A 19823-nucleotide genomic window follows, 5' to 3' on the forward strand; every position below is an offset into this window, starting at 1 on the left:
CATTATACTTGCTGACAATTGTCTGAAACACTCAGGGGAAATGTGATTGATGTAACTTGTGTCAAAATCTAACCAGTGTCACATGTTTTTAAAAACTTGACTTCCTTAAGATTGTATTGTCATCAGGTTTTTAAGACAGAGATGGACTTCACATTTCAAGGACTATGCTATCGCTCTATCTAATGATAGGATATCTCTCCAGGAAATATTTGGTAATAATAATTTACTGAAATGTATAAATGCTTTATGTTTAAAGAAATGATATGTCCATTAAGGGAAAAAAGAGGAGATTCATTACCCTGTTTCAAATTAAGAAGTTGTACATGGTATACATTCATTTTATCACAGTAGAAGGTTAAGATATGGTAGAGGGCAACATCATAGTTAATTTTCCCAAATATGGAGAAATCCAGAGGGAATTCAGATGTAAAATGTAAATGATACAGGATATGAGCAGTAGAAATGTAGTTTCTCAGTGAAAGTTTCCGTAGAACACTGGTGATCCATGAGGTAGACCGATGGTTTTGCTTCTACAATACAGTGATCGAGAACCCTTCATCTCAGAGAATAAGGGGCGGGAGGGAAGCTAATGGATATATTGGACTGAATGAATAGTTTCTCTTCATCACATTTCAAACATTTGGCATCATGACGCTGTCCTTGAGTGCTGAGTGGGAGAACAGTAAAAGGAGCGGACTCAGGTAAATTTGAGGAACTCTGGGGCATCTGAACTGTGCTTACTTCTCAAGGGAGCATTTGGGTATTTCACATATGTAACAGCCATGTTTTTTGCTAGATAGGTTCCAAGTTCTTAGGATACAATCAGCTTCTTCTGTAATTTGGAACAGTCCATTAAATACACCATAATCCCCAAGTATTCCACTCTCTGTACAAGGGAGAAATTAAATAAGGCTGCTCAGTTTAAAACAAAACAAAATACAGAAACTTTACTTAGTTTTGTTTGTTTCTGGTGTTCTTTTGCTGGGTCTCTTGGAACAAAAATGATCCTAGTCTGCATTCCTGGTCACCTTAATTTTTTTGCATTCTTCCTTCCTCGGTAGCATTTTTCATTTTCTTACATACTCTATAATTCACTTATTTGTTACGTCTGTGGTCCTCTCTCCATCTTTCCTTCCTTTAGAAAGAAGCATAAAGAAGGCAGGAATGTCCTGGGAATTGTATGTGTTCAATAGATAATTATCTATTAAGTGAAATGATTTTATCTTACACTCTTTCATTCTTAGATAATTTCCATTCTGACTCCCTTGCTCTAAAATATGAAAACTTTCTGTTTTTTAGGGGTAAAGCTTAGGATACTTTGCAATAAAGAGCATCAAAGGGAAATAATGAACTACTAAGTGCTTTCACTTTCCCTATTTTAGGGTTTGTAGTCATGTATTTCTAATACATAGAGAACTCCTTGCTCTTCACTGGGGAGCAAGTGTGGGGCTATGTGAAAATCCTACAACTTCATGGAGAGAACTCACTATTCCAGTATTTTCAGCACAAAGAAGAGAATCATCTACATATGCAAAAAACATATATCAACATGCATGAATATCAAGTAATGTTCACTCATTTGTATCTAATAATTAGAAGGAAATTGTGTTTGTTATTTTTAACCTTCATGAAATACCCACATTATGTTTTAAGGGGAATCTATTTGCTTTCTTGCCATGGACAAGAACCACACACAAAGAAACACATACATACATAGTAACACAAATACATACATTTAAAAGTAACTACATAAACACAAAATGTATACAGTACAAATAAAAGCATCTTTAGAAATTTTTATTTTTTTATTGATCTGTATTGTATAATTTTTATTACACTATGGGATTGCTATGTAAATACAGGTCTAAGATAAGTCTGTCATTAGCATATCCTCTCATTCTCTTTCAAGTGGGAATGTTCAAGTTATTACTGACAAAAAATTATTATTTTACAACCTATAAATTTGAAGCTTTAATCTGAGAAAGAATGGTAGTATTATGCATTGATTCAACCATTTTCTTGACTATTGAGGGTAGTCATCTGATTGTTTAAGATGATTTGAGATTTGTGTGTATGTGTGTGTTTGTATTTTCTAGTCTGTAATGTTCATCTGATTGTCATTACAGAGTCAAATATAATTTTATTTCTCACACCAAAATCAGCATATAGTGACCTTCCTGGTAATAGGGTGGTAAGGAGCAAATGAGAAATTTCAGCAAAGCTGATAAAACAATCATCTCTCTTTGAATTTACTTATCAGCCTCAGTCATGCAAGAAATGTTGTTGTTAGATAACATGTAAAAAGATAATAGTTACAAGAGTAAGATATTTTCCAGCTTAGTTTTTTAGCTGATATGGCTTATCTGTGTTAAGAGGATTCCGAAGTTATCTGCACTGTATGTCAGAGATTTCTCTTTCACTCATGCAGCAGGATAAAGCAATTTTCCATTCAAACATTGGGAGTGTAATTAGCAGCAGCCTCACCAGAGCCTCAGAAGTTGCCCAGTGTAATCTGAGGACATGTTCCATAGGCACAAACAGGAAATCAAAAAGAGAGAGAGAGTGTTTAAGTGCTTTCGTTTTGGAGGAGTTGGATTAAAATGACAGTGTATGCATACACTAAGAGGTATATGAAGATCACATAAAACAGGAAATTATTTGATCTGGCATTTGAAAAATTATTAAAAAGCAGGGTAACAGCAGGCTATAAAAATGATCTTGTTTGCAGGCAACATTTGTTTTTGTTTCCCCACTGGAGAAGTTTTGGATGTTCAATTATAGGCCTCATTGCTTTAGCATTATTTTCAACTGAAATGTCGGAACTTGGAAAAGCATATCTAATGTGCAAATTAAGTTTATTGCTGCTCATTTAGTTGTTTATTCTTTGTGATAGAAGTCTTTATTATACCAGCATAGAGAATGGCCTATCCATTTTCTCCAGCGGAATGATGGTGTGCACCATTATGGTTCTACATTTACTAAGAGAAATACCAAGATCGGTAGATAATTGGAGGCTTTGTGGCTTTAAAAGGTAGTTTAAAGGATTTCAGGTGTTGAGCCCAGCTTTATTGAGAAGCTCAGCTTTATTGAGTAAACCAAAAGTACAATTTCACCGAAATGACAAGGGACGCTGGAATATCTGTCATATTTTAGTGGCTAAAAGCACCACTGCAGAGAAGTCTCCCAGTACTGCTAATATTTTCCTCAGAATGTTTAAAAATGATTAGTGGAAGCATTTTTCAGGTTAAAAAAAATAGTGAATTTGTACACTGGCTAGGAATTTTCTTTCCCCCACCAATATTGAAAATACTTCTGAGTGAATTCTTGACACTTGAATTCCATAATCTGTGCAAGTAGAAATGCAAACAAACAACCCCCCCCCCCCAAAAAAAAAAACATCTGTTTAAGCAAATACAATATCGGTGTTATTTTAGTCTTTGTAACAGTTCACTCCACAGTCTTGTAAAAATGTAGTACATATCACTCAGATAAAATAGTAAGCCGCTATTTTTCAAAATATATATTGTATAATATACAATGTGAAGGACAGATATTAATGAATTACAGGTTTGCTCCTTTGGTTTGTTTTTACTCTTCAAGATATTTTCCCCTGAACAAATTGAATCAAAACTGGTTAATGTTTTTTTGTTTTGTTTTGTTTTGTTTATTCTTAATAAAAATAAGGAGCAGATAGCTAGTCTTTTAAGCAAAGTGAAGGAAACCAGACAGATGAGTATAGACCACTCCTCAAGGAATTGAAAAGCACAGACTTTGGAATTAGATGAACTAGCTTTATTACTAACTAGCTTTATTACTGACATCTTGAAGACTTTGTTTTTATAGTTATTGGTGTTGTATTCTTTATTCCACTTTTTATTAGCCACCATTTATCAAATACATACTGTGTTCCCGGCACTGTGATAGGTGCTTTATGAACATCATCTCAGTGATCCCTCAGAACACTGGGAAGCCAATATTTATTATCTCTTTTACACAAGGGGAGACTGAAGCCTAGATTACTAAAACTACTTGACCATGACTCCTGTCTTAGTAAGTGGCAGAACTTTTTTCCTTCTTCTGTTTTATCTCCCAGTAACTTTATGTAATAATAACTACCTGAGACACATGCAGTTTCACATGGCATTGTTTAGAGTGCCCCGAAAAGGAAAATAGAGTAACCTGCAAAGATTAGTCCTTTCCCTAAATACTTCAGCTCTCACTTGTTAGAGTTCGGTATCTATTTATATGCTCTTATCCATTGGAGATGAACTTTACATAGAATGAAATATGCAAATCATAAGTGTGTTTGCTGAATTTTGGCAAATGCATAATCAGTGTATCCCAAACTCTACTAAATATAGAACATTAACATCACCCTATAGAACTTTCCCTTATGCCCCATCTTAATCCTTTAATTCCTGCTCCCACCCTACTTGTAGAAGCAACCATTGTTAGGATTCTTTTCTGCCACTGACTTCACACAGATGCCATCATACAATATATATATGCTTTGGCATCTGGCTTCCTTCACTTGTCTTAAACCACTAGGTATCTGCTTTCTGATTTTATTAAAAATGAACAACACAGGGGTACCTGGGTGACTCAGTCAGCTGAGCATCTGACTGTTGGTTTTAGCTCAGGTCATGATCCCAGGGTCCTGGGATCAAGCCCCATATGGGGCTCCATGCTGAACAGGGAGCCTGCTTAAGATTCTCTGTCTCCACTCATGTGCACTTTCTCTCTCTCTCAAAAGTATATCTTTATCTATCCATCTATATATATATTTATATATATAGATGGATAGATATAGATGTATACATACATACATAAAAAGAACAAAACTTTTACCAAGAGTAGGTGTAGTCTGTGCAGTAGAAAAATATCTTGAACTGTAAGTGTTTTTGTCTTCAATCTCCTTTCCCAACGTGTACACATGTGTGTCCTGAGTATTTGGTTAGGAAGTAGAAGTTCATTGGTATGTCCTTGATTCCGGCCTGATGCTAAAAGAAACTATTATACTTCTCTGTTGCTCAAGTCATCTCTTTCTAAAGCGGAACAGTGGTCACTTATGTTCTGGTGTCATTTTTTTAGGAATAATGTGCTTCATTAGGATGGAAAAGACCCTCAGGTGCAAGTTCTGTCTTCATTGTCTGGATCCTGAATACTCAAGGAAGCAGTTGGCAGATTCTTTCTAGCCTAAGTGAGGGATGGTGCTGGAGGAGGGTGGTGGTGAAAGGGAAAAAGTTAGTCAGATGAATACAATTCACCCTGATTCGCATCTTCTAGCTTTTATTGTCTCGTTTTGCCTCCCCCACCTCAAGATAAATGTCCAGAAGAAAACATCCCCTTGCTACTAGATTCTGTCGCCAAACAAAATAAAATTTCCTAATTCCGTTTCCTATAAAACTACAGCGTTCTTCCACCTGATGTTTTATTACAGCCTAGCACAGAGTTACAGTTGGAGGACTGAGTGAATGTTATCTATTTATAAGAAATATAAATGTGATGCCAAAAATAGTCATTGCCTATTACATAGTAACAGCCTCGAAACTGAGTAGTTGGTGTATCAAATTCATTAAGCATACTCTACTGTGCATGTTCTTTTTAAATAGATGTCAGACTCTATTCTGATTACTTGTTGATATAAAAGATCTGTGTTTACATTTTACATTATTACTTGCTAGGAAATTTTTCAGTGTTACCTTGCATGATATTTAGACATGTTTTCTCGTTGAGACAACTCGAATTTTAGACATTTACTTTCTCTGGACTGTTCTTTTCTTCTGGGATTTTGGAAGGCTTTTCATATTTGTTCTACATCATTTAAATATTGAGGTGAAAGATAAATGGGTGATAGTACCTGCAGGTAAACTGGAATATATTGACCACGGTTACTTTATACATTGAAATTAAGCTATTACACTACCTATGGTAGAATATACCAAGTGCTGTGTGTCTTTTTTAATCTGTGAAAAATTATCTGTCTGAGCGGATAAAACTTGTGCTTGACTAAACTTACCAGCCTTATGCAAGCAGACATAAGAAGAGGAAAAGTACATTATAACAGATGAAAAATTCCTCCATTTCTGGCTTGCTAGAGGAAGAAAATTAAAGACTCTATCATACTGATTTCCTTGTTTGTTTGTTATCTCTCTACAGGGTTTATTTCAGAGATTAGCTTTGAATTTCCTGTATTTGCTTTCCCTAGAGTTAGTAATTTTCTTGTTTTGTTTGTTTGCTTCATTTTCTATGGACTTGCCAATTACTCATTTCTCAATTCTATTTCAGTTGTCTCCCTTAAAAAAATCAACCTGACCTTGTGTTTGGGAGCCCTGTTGCCTAAGCATCATGCCTTTCTCAACATGCTCCCTCATTTTGGTCTAATGCATCTTCCAGTGGATTTTTGAGAAAGAATTCAAGAGGAATGCCAATTTTGGAGATCCTTCTTGTTTGAAAATGTATTCATTCTATGCTTACATTTGCTTGATGGCTTAGTTGGAAATAGAATTCTAGATTGGAATTCATTATCCTTGGCAATTTGGAGATGTTAGTCTGCTCTGGGAGCTGAAACCATTTTGATTTCTGAACTGTGTTGTGTGTGACATCTTTTTTATATCTCTGTCTGTCTCTCTGTTGGTTTTTCCCAGCATGCCACAATTGCATGATGATGTGCGGTGGTGCATGTCTATTTCCGGCCTTTACATGGGGCATTTGGTACACTTTGTCATCCTGAAAACCCGCACCCTTCTTCCTGGAATATCTTCCTGAATAATTTATTAATTTATTCCATTTCTTCTTCTATAATCCGTATTATTGAAGAAGTTAGATTACGTAAACTGGTACTCTAGTTTATGTGTGTGCAAGTATGTATATATGTATGTATCTGTGTGTGTAGTTTATTATATTTTACATATTTATATAGATTTAGATAGTAGATATAGTTTTTATGCATGTATATATGAACTATATATTTTATTTCTCTTAGTATCCATTTTGTATCTTTTTTGTTTTATCTTCTGGGAAATTTTCTCTACTCTGTCTTTCAGACCTTTTATTGAATTTTTGTTTTTGCTATTTTTTTTCAAATCTCTAAGTGTCCTTTATTTTCTGACTGTTCCTTTATATAATACCTGCATTTTTTCTCTCTGTGTCTAAAAATATTGCTCATAAAAGTATTGCTCAGTTTTTCTTTTATCTAGCTTGTTTTACCTGCATGGCCTCCGTGGTCCCAAATTCCTTTCTTCTCTTTGTCTTGATCCTCACCCTTTACTAAGAGGTGTACCGAGATACTTTGTGAATCTTAGTTGTCTGCTCATATTTAAGAATGGAATACTAAAAATCTTATAGAAAGCTCTGACCAAGTTGCTGGACTTCACACTAGGAAGATCTGGCTGGGATATATCCTTGGGAAACTCTTAAAGACACTATGTTTAGGTGTTTTCTCTTAGGTTTATCAGATGCCTAGGACAACTGTCCCCCACTTCTAATCCCACATCCATGCCCAGAGAGCAGAGGGGCAGCAGACAGCACCCTCAGAGCTAAATGATGTTATAAGACATGGATCTCAGCGCTTACTATGTACATGTTCCTTAATTTCCCTGTTTTTAGTAAGAGTCCCCATCTTCAACTATGCTCATACCCAGCAGTTTAGAGACCCTCTATTTCATATCCTCTCTGGAGAATAATTTTGCCAGTCTTCTGCTGAGACTGGAAAACGCTGTAGAAATCGTATAGCTTTCTATTCATAAAATGCAAAAGGAGGGTTGACACATTCAATAAATTTTCTTCTCAGCCTTCTTCACGGCCAGCATAGGATTGATATTTATGGTATATCAGTTAGAAATCGTTTCATTTCATTACAATTTCTCAAATTTTGTTTCTCCTTTTGACCCCTGTTTTGGTGGCTTTATCTTTGAAAAAATTTCTTTGGGTTTTATTTATTAAATGTTTTTAAAGAACTGAAAATAAACACTGTGTTTAATCAATTACCTTCATCAGGATATTATATATCTTATTTTTTATAATGATACTATTTTTCTCTACCAACATTTACAAAAAGCCAAGCTTTAGTTATTTCTTGCTTAAATAAAATTTATCAAGAAATCAATAAAGCAGAGTTTGGATGGGTCAGGAACTCAAATCTTCCACTTGTATTCTAGATATGATTCCCTCTTGTGTTCAGGGACATCAATCTACCAATTTTCTTTCTCCCTATCACTCTGTCTCTGTCTCTTTCTCTACCACATTCTTTCTCCTTCATCTCTGTTATTTGTGTAACGCATCATCCCCACCAAATACTTTTGTATTATTATTCTCATAATTTAAATAAAAGACCTCTTCTGACCCTGCTTCCCTTCCAGCTACTGCCATATTTGACTATTCTCCTTTATATCAAAAGTTATCTATATGAGCTTGTTTTTTCCAAACCTTCTGGTCAACTTTGCTTTAAATCAATGCCGCCAGCCTTTCCCCCCTACCATTTCATCAACACTGCCCTTAACAAGGTGACTAGTAACCTCCACGTTATTAAATACTGTAGTCAGTCCCAGTCCTCATTTACTTAACCTATCAGACTATTGATCACATCCTTCTTGAAATACATTCCTCACTTGGCTGCCTGCACATTGCATTTGTCAGGTTTTCCTTTTACATCTTAAGTCACTTCTTTTTTGTTTCCTGTGCTGTTTTTTTTTTTTCAGTTTTACTATTTCCTAAATTTGGGGTATGCCAGCGATTTTTCCTTGCATTTATTCTCTGCTATATCTACTCCCACTTATTTGGTGTCTTATTCTGTCCTCTTACATTAAACACCAAACATAAGCAAATTCCAAATTGATATACCACGTTCACATTTCTACCTCAATCCAACGTGCTAACATTGGCCTCCTAACTCTTACTCCCCAAACTTGCTCCTATTTAGGTCTTTCCCTCTGTATTCAGAACAGTCTGTACTGACAGTTGCCACTCCAAATCTTTGTAGTCATATTTGACACCTTGCTTTCTTTCAAACCCCATATCCAGTTGTCCAACAAATGGCATTAGCATCTGTATATGTACAGAATCTAACTACTTCTCACCACTGCAATTACCAAACTGTAACTACTACCATCCTTTTTCCAGTGCATTGCTATAGCACAGAGGTGCTTAACCAAGCTGGTTTTGCCTCCGAGACCTCCAAGGAGACCTTTGGCAATGTGTGGAGGATGCTGCTAAATAGCCTGTAATGCACAGGGCCCCCTCCTTACCTCACTCTGAATCCACCCATACGAACATGCAACACAAAATTATCTGGATCAAAACATTAGTAATGTTGATGTTGAGAAACTCAGTCATACAACCTCATGAGTATTTGTCTTGATTCCACCTGTCTCTCTTCTAGAAACCAGAATATTCCTATTAAAATGTAAATGAGATTTTTTGCCTCTTACGATGGAAGTCCTCTAATAGATCTTCAATTCAGTGTTGTTTCATTTGCTCACTATTCATACTGATGTACACCTGAAAGAAGGTGTAGGATTTGAAACTAATTAGAGAGTTATGAATAAAACATTGAAGAAACACTTATGTTAAGGGTTTCTACTTTTCGAGAGAGAGAGAGAGAGAGAGAGAGAGGCACAGAGAGAGAGATAGAGAGAGAATCCCAAGCAGACTCCAAGCTCCGTGCAGAGCCCAACATGGGGCTCGATCTCACAGTCATGAGTTCATGATCTGAGCCAAAATCAAGAGTCAGACACTCAACCAACTGAGCCACCCAGACACCCCAAGGGTTTCTACTTCTATAGGAAGTAATACCCAATTCTTTCTCCAATTGTTATTTTATATATATATATATATATATATATATATATATATATATATATAATGTACATAAACCCAACTATACCAACCCAAATATGTTATATAATGTATAAAAACCCAAAGATAAATGGCCTAAATATTTTCAACCCTACACACAGTCTTTTATTAAACATTATTAATATTTGGAGAAACTTTTGTCCTGACTAGTTAAAGTAGATTTTCACACCAGTATCAGCCCCCAAATATTGTTAAAATCTTTTAAAAATGAACAAAAATAGCAGTTCCAAGGAATTATGACAGTAACCAAGGTGTTTGCAACATAAGGGACAATATTCTGGAGAAAAGAAAACCACAGATAGGTGATCACAACACTCCCCGGTGTTTTTCTCCTCCAGAAACTTGTCACTTCCCAAGCAGTATGAATCAAGAATTTGTAAAATTTAAAAATTAAAACAAACAAACAAACACAGAAAATATCTCAAACAGAAATTTTGTTTGCTTCATGGTGCAAGGAAGACAAAAATTGGGGCTCAGAATTTTCCAGATAAAACGAACCTACTATACAACTTGACCTTGAATGGAGGCACCAGAAGGACTTTGCCCTGGTAATAAAAACAGAACACAATTGACCACCGATCAAAAAGACTGACATTCAGTCTCCATTCATATCCAGTCCTGATTGTATTCTGCTGTTTTTAGTTGCCTGCTTAGAAAAATAAATCTTCTTGAAAAAAATATAAACGAATAAAACATTTATTTACATTGCAATGCATATTCAGTAAAATATTACCAGGAATAGCTGGAGCCAGGATCAAAACCCAGCTGAACATCAGACATTAGCAATAAGTCACAGCCAAGAGGAGTATGAAAGTTATTAGACAAGGGTTTTAAATAATTGTGATTAATATGTTAAAAAATAGATGACAAGATGGCAAATTTTAGAAGGGAAATGACATGTATTAAAAATCAGTTGGACAGAGAAAAACAAATACCATATGGATTCACTTATATGTAGAATCTAAAAAACAAAAGAAAGGAACAAACAAACAGAAACAGACTCATAAATACAAGAATAAACTGGTTGTTACCAGAAGGGAGGGAGATGAGGACAATGGGCAAAATAGGTGAAGGGGATTAAGAGGTACAAATTTGCAGTTGTAAAACCAATAAGTCATGAAAATTAAAAGTACAGCATAGGAGATATAGTCAGTAATATCGTAATAACACTGTACGGTGACAGATTGTGACTGTTTATTATCATGAGCATTGAGTAATGTATACAGTTGTCAAATCACTATGTTGTGCACCTGCAACTAATATAATATTGTGTGTCAACTATACTGCAATAAAAGAGAATCACTTGGAAGTCTAGAGCTAAAAACCACAAAAGCTACAATTAAGAACAATAGAGATTGATTTAATGCCATATTAGATGTGGCAGAGAAAAGAATTAGGAAAATGGAGAGTGTGTAAATGGAAAATATCCAGACTGCAACATGGAGAGAAAATGCAATGAGAAAGACAACAAAAGGACATAAGGATATATTGGATATGAATAGTTCCAATATTGTGATACTATAGTTCCAAAAGGACTGGAGAAGAAAGAAAATGAGGGATGGACAGTATTTGAAGAAGTATTTGCCAGAGATTTAAAAACAAACAAACAAACAAAAAACCTGAAAATGACAGCAGCCATCCTTTTCAGGAAATTCTATGAGCCCTAATTAAGGTAAACACAAAGGAAAGTTTAAGCACATAGTAGTGAAACCAAAAAAGAAAAGAAAAACTATCCTGATAAAATAGATACATTATCTTCAAAATAACAACAATAAGACTGGCGGTTGTTACAACAACAGAAATAAGAAAATCCGAAAGTCTGTGGAATGGCTTTTCTAATGGGCTGAAAGACCACAGTGATAAGAATTCAACTCCCAGCAAAAATATCCTCCCTAATGAACACAAATTAGAGATGCTTCCATACAAACAAAACCTCTGAGAATCCATCACTATCAAATGTACACTACAAGAAGTATTGATGACATCCCTATGGCTACAATAAAATATCCCAGATCAAAGCTTGTAAATGGAAGAAAAAATAAGAGGCATGGAAAGGGTTAGTATGTTCCTGTGTAGGTTAAATTGAGATTCTGAGGACTTAGGAAGAGGACCAAATTTCAAGTATTCATTTCTAGCCTTCACAATATCAGAGAATTTTGTCACCTGTTTGAAGTGCTATTTGTACACTAGATTCCTTTATGTTGGTGTCTTAGCAACATTTCCTATAATGTCATTAGACAAATGAAGGCAGACTCACATTTGTACAGAGTAAAGAAAGGTTTGGTGATTTTTCTTGTTTTTGTCCATTGTTGGAGAGAAGTTGGTAACTTCAGAAATACTTGAGAAGTTACTATTCTGAACAGTCACACTGAAAGATTATTACTCATAGATGAAAGTTCCAACTGAGTTGAAGGTACAAAAGAAAGAAACAAATACAAAGTGATGCAAAAGAATATTTTCCGGATGGTCAAGAAAGCCCAATTACATATTTTCTTGCCATTCCCTAGCTTCTAAAAATGTAGTTAGGGATCATAATGTGCAATTGATACATGGAAGAAGTCTCATTTGTGTTTAGAGAAATCATGCTGAGGAATTCTGACAGAATTTTTAATATTAGTTTTCATGTGTTTTGAGATGCTCATAACTGAAGATGTATTCTGGAAGCATCTTTGGCTATTACAGCAATATGAATTTGAGTAAGGCTATTCATCAAAAGCATTATAGATCTTATTAAACCTTTCATTTTACTTCTTCAGAACAGGATTATTAGATCAAGCTGTTTTTATATGATTCGTATCTCATGAAAAGAGATTGAAAATGGAAATATTAAAATTCAATAATTTTATTAACTCTTCGTGAATGTTTGTCATTAATACTTAGAATAATCTTCAAAAAGGGATAGGTCCTGGGCTCCTGGGTGGCTCAGACAGTTAAGCCTCCCACTCTTGATTTCGGCTCAGGTCATGATCTCATGGTTCCTGAGATCCAGCCCCACATCGGGCTCTGGACTGACAGCCAGAAGCCTCTTGGGACACTCTCTCTCCCTATCTCTCTGCCCCTCCCCTGTTGGCATGTATGTACAAGCACACCCATGTACTCGCATTCACACACACACCCCTCTCTCTGTCTCTCTCTCTCTCTCTCAAAATAAACTTAAAAAAAAAGTGGTGGGTCCTCATCATTTCATCACTTTACAAGCTGAATGGGAAAGATGCCCCCTTATTTTGTACATAAATTATTCACTAACTTCATCATTTCTTTCTGTTTTTCTTTTATTACAAATGAGTATTACACACAGAAAAGTAGAAAAAATAGTATAAGGAACTCTTATTCACCCATCAGTCAGGGTTGTTAATCATCAACTCATATCTATCTTTGTTTCACCCATACCCCCACCTACTACTCTTCAGCATCCACCTCAGATATCTAGAGGCAAATCATAAACATCGTAATTTCATGTGTAAATATTTTATAATGTATCTTTAAAAGAAAATGGAATCTTCTTTTTAATGCAATAATAAACCAGTTTTTTTTTTTTTATTTTTTTTTTCAAACGTTTTTTATTTATTTTTGGGACAGAGAGAGACAGAGCAGGAACGGGGGAGGGGCAGAGAGAGAGGGAGACACAGAATCAGAAACAGGCTCCAGGCTCTGAGCCATCAGCCCAGAGCCTGACGCGGGGCTCGAACTCACGGACCGCGAGATCGTGACCTGGCTGAAGTCGGACGCTTAACCGACTGCGCCACCCAGGCGCCCCAATAATAAACCAGTTTTATTGTATTACAAAATTAGCAATGATTCCTGAATTATTTACAGTTCAAATTTACATGATTGTCTCATAAATATGCATTTCTGTATATATGTATATGCTAAGTAAATGCACACAGATAAGCACGTATCCGTGTGTATGGTGTGTGTGTGTTAATTCTCTTCACCCATAACAATCATACTTCCAAACATTGTTTTTCAGAATCTTTATATCCCAAGATGTATTAAGAGGTGTTACATGGATTAAAACTGGTCCCTATCTAGTAAGCGTAGGAAACTGAGAATTAAATGTGCTTTAAGAAGTTTCTTTAATCCAAAATTCTCAGGGCTTTTAATATGCTAAAATGTACTGTGGCACTGTAAAGGCAGATATGGAATAGAGAATTAATTACACTTAAATAACCTCAAAAGTCCATTTTTATGTATTTATTTTTTGAAGCATTACTAACCAATTCCATTTTACTAGATACGACTTTTTCCTGGATCTAAAGCATTAGAGACTTTCTGACAATATATTTACATACCTTGGATTTTCCTTAAATAGAAATTTCAGGTTCAAATTTCAAAACCTGAAGCAGTATTTCTCAAAATGTGGTCCCTGGACTAACTACAGCAAAATCGACTGAAAAAGTGGCCTGTTAAAAGTCCATATTCTTAGTTCCCTTCACAGACCTACTGAATCAGTATTTCTGGTAGGAGTTGAGGATTTCACATTTTGAGCATGTTCTCTGAGGAGCTGTTATGCATGCTACAAAGTTTAAACTTCTAGAATTTCTACAAATACTTAAGGAATTTTCTACAAGAAGTAGAAGATGATTCAGAATGAAAAGGAGCAACTATCTTTTGTTCCAAGAGAAAGAGGCTTAAAGAATTTCAAAGCTTCACAGGTGGGAGAGTATAGCATAGGTGACTTCTTTCCTTTTTAATTTGTTATAATTCAGGCCATAATGGTCTCACTTATCCATAAATACAAGAAGTACTTCAGTCTCAACCATGAACTTCATGTTATTGTACCTACTCTATTGGTATTTAAGGACTCCCAGGAAAGGAGAAGAGTAAATGTGTGTATATACCTCCCTCCACTCCCTGAGAGTGATTTGAATGGTTTGGAAAAAAATAAAAATAAAAGTGTCTGATATTAGAATTTCTTAAGAGTGCAAGTGTTTGCAAAGGAGCAGTCTCGACTGGTTAAGGAACTAAAGAATAGTCCTTGTTTTTTTCCTAAAATGGCATCAAAGATTCTGTATATTTCTGCTGCACAAGAACCACTCTCCCCTTCTCTGCGAGTGTGATTTTGTCCCTACGGGGTATTCACTTGGAATTGTGAGCCCGGAGCTGCGCGTGGTTGTAGGAGAGAGCTCTGTAGGGTAGCAATGAGCAGCCTGGTGGCTCAGAGCCACCTACACAGGATTAGGGCAGATCTGCATGTGGTGTGGGGAGAAGACACAGTAGGTAAAAGACTTCCTGTCCAAGCACCCCCTCACCCACAAGGAGACTATGCGTAGGGGAATGATGCTCGGGTAATCATCTATGCTCTTCTTTTGGATAAAAAAAGCCTATTTACATAGAAGCTATTTCTTTTTAAACATAATCAATTTTTCCACCCTAGAGATAATGGTATGTCTCTGCTTCATATTTTCAACGCTTCCCATTTTCTTTCCGCAAAAAGAGTACATTTCTAAGCGTGTCACCCAGGACTAGCTTCATTGGTGTGCGGCTCCTCCGCATAGGACCCTGTGCTGAGAAAGGCCCCGTTTTGGTTTATCGCCCTGATGTCACTGTCCTGAAATGCTTAGTCATCTTGTCTCTGAAGTCCTACTTTGTCAGTGAAGTCTACCGGGACAGCGGAGCATGCGCGCAAGCAGAGGAACTATACTGGGTGGCGGCAGGTGCGCCCACGTGAGGTTCAGCAGCAGCAGCCCATTTGCAAACAGGCTCAGCCCTATGGACCAAGCAGACAGTGTCCACGCCTAAGAGTCGGTACCGTGTAGACCCCCCTGCCTCGTGGCAGTCAGGAGTTCTGAGGCCCTGAAAGTGGTTGGTGGAGGTGCTGGTCACAGCAGCCCCAGAAGTTTCAGTGGCCGACTGCAAAGGGCCTCACAGGAGCAAGGAGCTCAAAGCAGTCAGTGCCAGGAAGTAATGTTGAGAGGCCCGCTGGCCCAGAGTCCATGTAATCTTTGTGACATTTGCGCAAATAGTGACTCTTCAACCTGAGCACCAGGACGGAATTGTCAGTGTTCTGGCAGTAACTTTGTTAGCAAAGACTTACAAAATAATTGCCTGCACCTGAGCATTGCAATAAGGCATATCGCAGAGTTATTCACATTCTTCAAAGAGTTTAGCATACCTTGTTTTTGAACATTTGTCCAACATTGGAAAGCTAATATCCAGAGGCTTAAAAACAGAAATTAAATGTAAAGACTTTTCCACTCAATGGTAAAGAACACTTTTTATAGGAAGCTCCAGGTGACCTAATTATTAATGAGTGTTTCCCTGTAACTGAAGATAAGGCAAGAGAATGCGTAAACAGGCATTTTGGAGTATATACAAGTCATGAAGACACTTTCAGTGTCTTGTACAGCCTTCAGAAATTGCAGGGTATGTCAGAAGAGCATTAAATTTCCACTGTTTACATTTACACCTAAAATTTAATTCAGAATTACACGAAATGCATTTGGATGAAGAGTTAAATCTTCTAAGAAATATTGTCCCATGAGAATCATCAGCTGTAGATGTTCTAAAATTTATATTTCAAAATATATCTATCCCAATGTTGTCACATCCTGTAAACTACTGTTTACAGTTCTGTAACAGTTATATCAGTAGAAAGATGCTTTGCAAAATCAAATATCGAAAAATATTTGTAATTTTGCATTCATCATGAGCAACCGATACCAGTTACTTCAAGTGAAAATGAAATTGCGTAAAACACATTCTAATAATTTAGGAAGCAAATTTGTGGAAAGGTGAGAGAAAGCTTAGATCAAGCCAGATATAACCTTAATAAGGCATTATTTAATGTATTATATAAAACTGACAACAAATATATATATATATATATATATATATATATATATATATATATATATATATTTTGCAATTTGTAAGTTTATGTTGCTCCAATGCATCACTATTACCATATTACATTTTATAAGTTATACAACATTCCTAAAGAAAGTTGCTTTATATTCAGTACATTTTTTTAAGTTTATTTATTTTGTGAGAGACAAGAGTGGGGAGGGACACAGAGAGGGAGAGAGAGAATCCCAAGCAGCCTCTGGGCTGTCAGTGCAGAGCACAACGTGGGGTTCAGTCTCCCAAACCTTGAGATCATGACCTGAGCCAGAATCGCATGCTTAACTGACTGAGCCACCCAAGTCACCCCACATTTTCATTTCACACTGTGACCCACAAAGTATGTAGCAGATCCTAAAGATATTTAAGGCTTATGTCTTCACTATGACTATGACTATGGCCCAGGTTCGTATTTTCCAATTTTACTCCTGTATTACTCTCTAATACTGGGATTTCCAGCAATGACTGCCCTGCATGTACTATGTTTCTTCTTCGCACAGATTCTCTGTAAATGCTCTTGCATCTTGCTGGTATGGGCACCTTCTCCCTACCTTCTGTCTTTACCAAAACTCCTATTTGCCTTTTACTCTCAGCTAAAACAACTCTTTCTCAATAAACTGACCCCTCAGGATTCCCCATTTTAATGGAATCATTCACTTCTAATATATGACACTTATCACAGCTGTAATTATGTACCCATTAATATGATTTGATTCATGCCAACTTCCTACTTTAGACTTAAATCTCTGTGAAAGCAGGCACTGTATGGTTTTTATTTGTTGCTGATTTTTTCCTCCATATTCCTTTGTATTTCCAATACTTAGCAGATTGCTAGAATTTGGTAGGTGCTCAGTAAATACCAGTTAATAAGTGAAATAACTAGTGATGATATCTAAACATTATAAATTATAATAATACAAATATTTCTTATTCATGAAGTTTTAGTCATTATTAGTGTCCTACCGATGAGCTATGTATACAGGGAATGATTTGTCTCACATTGCTACTTTGTGGTGCCATAAATGGAAGGAGTTGCTGTCATTTTTAATGTTTGAAAATTACTTTAATTGCATGATCTAAAACTTTAAATCAGAGCAGTTTTGCTCAACCAACGCATCCAATTAGCCAACTCATCCTCCCATAAATGTAAATAAGACATTAGTGATACATTCTTTTTCCAAGAAATTACATCAGGGAAATATTTTCTAGTTCCAAAAAGTGTTCTTGAAACCCTGGTTATCATTTATCCTTACTTTGGGGGAGAGCAGTGAAGAAGGCTTGAAATTAGGAATGGATTGAGTCCACAGAATCATTCTTCAAACTTTTCTCCAAAAATAATTAGAATGAAAAGTGTATGCATCTAATATAATAAAGAAGAGAACATTTTTACATTATGTAAACATAAAGATACATCTGAGGTAGATTGAGTTAGATTTTCTGTGTTATATTCAGAAATACAGTATGTGTTTTTATTTTTCCATGGCTCTCTTATCAATACATACCTTAAAACCCAAGATTATTAATTTCTATTTTTTGCTCCTGAACTTTTATCAAGGTAACAGTTGCAATTTTTAAATATTAGAGTAAGACTTAGCATTCTGTTGATAGAACACAGAGGCACACGAATCCATTTGAACACAGAAATTCAGGCTCAGTACAGTTTGGATTCTGGAGTAGCATGAAGAAGACAGAAGGAAAATAAAATGTTCAGTCCATCTACTTTAGGGTTAACCTTTATCTTACAAATGATCTTTAGAGAAACAGATCTGCCAGTCTCCCATTTCACAGTTTTGAAACTTCATTAGGTACAGTATTTTTTTTCAGTAGAATTTTCCCAAACCCCTATTTATTAAATGTAAATTCCTTAAAAAATATATTTTATTTTGGTCAGATAGTGCATATCTGTGTCCAAGTGTATGTCCAGGCCTTCTTTATGGTTACTGAATTTCCTATTCAGTCAATCTTTATCCCTCTAAAATCAGAAGTATTTATTTTGTTACAAAAAAAATGTAGTCAGATGTGATCTATTACTATGAGTCTCTTTAAAATTTTGTTTAATGTCTATTTATTTTTGAGAGACACAGAGACAGAATGTGACTGGGTTGGGGCAGAGAGAGATGGAGGCACAGAATCTGAAGCAGTGTCCAGGCTCCGAGCTGTCAGCACAGAGCCTGACATGGGGCCCATACTCACGAGCTGTGAGATCATGACCTGAGCCGGAGTCAGATGCTCAGCTGACTGATCCACCCAGGCGCCCCACTATGCTTGTCTTTTAATCAGGGAAATCAGGACTCTCAAGTTCAACTAGAGTATTTTTGGAAATGAGCTTTGAAATGTTGGTCACTGGAACACTAGGACTTGTAGAACAATGGTTGACATTGTGACTGATGTTTCTGGAGGGAAGTTTTTTTTTTTTTAATGTTTATTTATTTTTGAGAGAGAGAGAGAGAGAGAGTGTGGGAGAGGGGCAGACAGAGAGGTAGACAGAGGATCCAAAGAGGGCTCTGTGCTAATAGCAGAGAGCCTGACGTGAGGCTTGAACTTACAAACCATAAGATCATGAACTGAGCCCAGGTTGGATGCTTAAGTGACTGAGCCACCCCGATGGCCCAGGGAAGCCACTCAGGGAAGATCAGGTAAGATTTTTCACAGATGTATAATTCTGATGTTGCAAAATCTGGATAAGAGAGGGAAAACATGCATCTTTACTATTCATGTTGCATCTTTAGGTGAAATAGAAAATTATGATCACAACTGTGTCATAAATAGGACATATATTCACACCAGTAAATATAAGATTATGATTGTATTTAATAAGTAGCATTTAATAGGTAAATGGTAGAATATATGATTATAATTCTCTACATAAACTATTGTAGTTATCATCTTAATGACATCCTTTTTCTCCTAGTATGTGAAACTAACACAGACTAGGGCTGCAACCAGTATGTGGATTTTAATGTTGCACCTAGAATTTTAGAATTAAAAAAAAAACTGTGTGGTGCATTTTTCATATACAAAATGCTGTCTTTTGAAGTCCAGAGTTTTCTATAAACTACTTATTTTTGTATAAAATATGAGTAAAACCACATCTTACTTGTATGACAAGTAATAAGCTACACTGA

The 19823-nt window shown here is 36.0% G+C and overlaps 1 protein-coding gene across 1 annotated transcript in view; it reads left to right on the forward strand.

Moving 5' to 3' along the window:
• Positions 1-19823, forward strand: part of CNTN6 (contactin 6) — a 168812-nt gene that overhangs the window by 122089 nt on the left and 26900 nt on the right.

This window comes from Prionailurus viverrinus, chromosome A2, assembly GCF_022837055.1.
Source record: "Prionailurus viverrinus isolate Anna chromosome A2, UM_Priviv_1.0, whole genome shotgun sequence".
Lineage (NCBI taxonomy): Eukaryota > Metazoa > Chordata > Mammalia > Carnivora > Felidae > Prionailurus > Prionailurus viverrinus.